Source organism: Arachis ipaensis, chromosome B03 (genome assembly GCF_000816755.2).
Source record: "Arachis ipaensis cultivar K30076 chromosome B03, Araip1.1, whole genome shotgun sequence".
NCBI classification, from domain to species: Eukaryota; Viridiplantae; Streptophyta; class Magnoliopsida; order Fabales; family Fabaceae; genus Arachis; species Arachis ipaensis.
In genome coordinates, this window is record NC_029787.2 from 48,077,757 (window position 1) to 48,080,244 (window position 2,488).

Here is a 2,488-nt window from a genome sequence, read left to right on the forward strand (position 1 = left end):
AGCGCTTAATTTTTAATATTTTTCTTCTTTTTTTTTCCTTCTCTTTTTTCTTTCTTCTGTAATTTTTTCTTTTTTCAATTTCAATCCGCCTCCCGCCTCATTTTCTTAATTTTTCAATTTTTTAGTAATAACCCAAATCATTCTCTAAAAAATTTTTAATAAGACATTTTAGTAAATTTTAAAAGCGCTTAATTTTTAATATTTTTCTTCTTTTTTTTTCCTTCTCTTTTTTCTTTCTTCTGTAATTTTTTCTTTTTTCAATTTCAATTTTTCTTCCGCCTCATTTTCTTAATTTTTCAATTTTTTAGTAATAACCCAAATCATTCTCTAAAAAATTTTTAATAAGACATTTTAGTCTTTAATAAATTTTAATTACAAAATTAGTTCTCAAATTTTTATTTCATTAAATAAATCTATTCTTATGCTATATTGTTCATTTATATAGAGAAATTGATATAGAGTTTTAAAAATATTTAGGAACTATTATGTCTTTTATTAAACAACAAGAATTTATTTGTCTACTTTTTTAAATCAAAATTTAGCGTAACATTTATTTAGGATTAAATTGTCAAATTAAACTTTTTTGAAGACGGATTTAAAATGTTATTCTCTTTTTTTGTTCTCAATTTTTCTTCCTTTTCTTCTCGTGGATCTTCTACTTCATTTTTCTTTTACGTTTTCTCCTTTTCCATCTGTTTATTTCTTTGTAAATTTTTAAAAATTTTATGAAGTAGAATGCATAAGAAAAAAAAATGCAAAAATTATTTACACAAACACGGAATTTTGTGATGATAAATATAAAAAAAATTAAAGATAAATACAATTTTTAAAAAGAAATTTAAGAAAATAAAGAAATTTATTGAGAAAAAGAGAAATTTTATCACGATAAACACAACTGTTTAAAGAAAAATTAAGTAAAAAAACACAAATTTATTTGCGATAAATACATAAATTTTACAATGATATACGCATAAAATTTTTTAAGGTAAACATAATTTTTTGAAGAGAAACAAAGATAAAACACAAAAATTTATTAACAATAAACACAAAAATTTAAAGGTGATAAACATAGAAACATTTTTAAGATATACACAACTTTTTTTCATAGAAACATAAGTAGAAAACGAAAATTTGCAAAGGAAAAAGACAAAAATTTTAGGACAATAAACACAGAAATTTTTTAAGGATAAAAGGCAACTTGTTAAAAGTGAAAGAAAAGAAGAAAATACGATTTCTGTTATATGTAATTAAAATTTCTGTATTTTTTTTGTTATGAAAATTTGCACAAATCAAGATAATTATTGTGCCATGCAACTAAAATTTGTGTTATGTGATTTAAATTTCTATGTTTCTCTTTTTTAGTATTCAACTAAAAAATTTGCACAATTCAAAATGCAACTATTTTTTTATTTTTTAATCTAAAATTTAACCAAAAAAAATTCTCTTATTTTCTCAAATTTTTCTTTCTCTTCACCCTCCTAAGAAAAGCAAGGTATACAAGTCAATTTCTTTTTTAATCTAAAATTCAACAAAAAAAAAAATCTCTTATTTTTTCAAAGAACTGATAGTCAATGCGTGGAGAGCTTTTTAGAAAAAGAACTTGATTTTAGTCTCAACAAAATAAAAAATCTCTTATTTTCTCAAAGAACTGGTAGTCGCTCTTTGAGAGAAAGAGCTTGATTTTAGTTTCAAAATATGAATGTTGAGCGAACTTTTAAAGAACAAATAGTCTGAATTAAAATTAATTATTGCTCATTTGATTTCAAGTGTTTTTTATTCTTTCTTATTCTTTGTTTACTATACACTCTTTATATCTTAGAAGAGATAATTTATGTTGTTTCTAATCTAGGTCTTATTTAGTTTATCACATACCGAATTTATAAACACAATCTAAGTTAGTTCCTACACTTTATATAATTTGAATCATGGATCTCAAAAGTTGTGAAGTGTATTCAATACACATGTTTTTATTATTTGTAATTTAGTCCCTTGTTGATCAAGCTTACCTTAAAACGAATTGAGGCAAGAATATCTAAACTTTATAGATCACTTTGTTGATCTAAGTTACTGTGATACCTAGAAAGGTTTTAAGAGTATTTAATGTATGTTCTTATCTTCATGATGATCTGAATCAAGTTTTGCATGAGAAGACTTGAGACAATAATATATAGTAGTTCTTAGATTTGTTGTAATCTAATTCATCTTAATCAGAAAAGTCTTGAGGAAAATATTTTGTAAGTATTTTATTTGTATAGGGGAATTCTCGACTTTGTTGAGTATTAAATGTAGACCTTGTTAGTCGAACTAGTATATATCTTTGTTTTCATCTTATTAATCTTATCTTTGATTTATTTTATTTGAGTAGTTTATGAATCTCAGAAACCGCTTTCAAACTCGATCTGAGTGTTTTACACAACTCAAAAGCTATTACCACATTTGTCAAATTACGTTCTGATTTAACTTTTACCTTTCGCTACTCACAACTCCA

At 23.4% G+C, this 2,488-nt stretch overlaps 1 protein-coding gene across 1 annotated transcript in view; it reads right to left on the bottom strand.

Moving 5' to 3' along the window:
• LOC107633106 (zinc finger MYM-type protein 1-like) overlaps positions 1 to 2,488 on the bottom strand; it is an 11,555-nt gene that overhangs the window by 4,559 nt on the left and 4,508 nt on the right. The window lies entirely within an intron of this gene.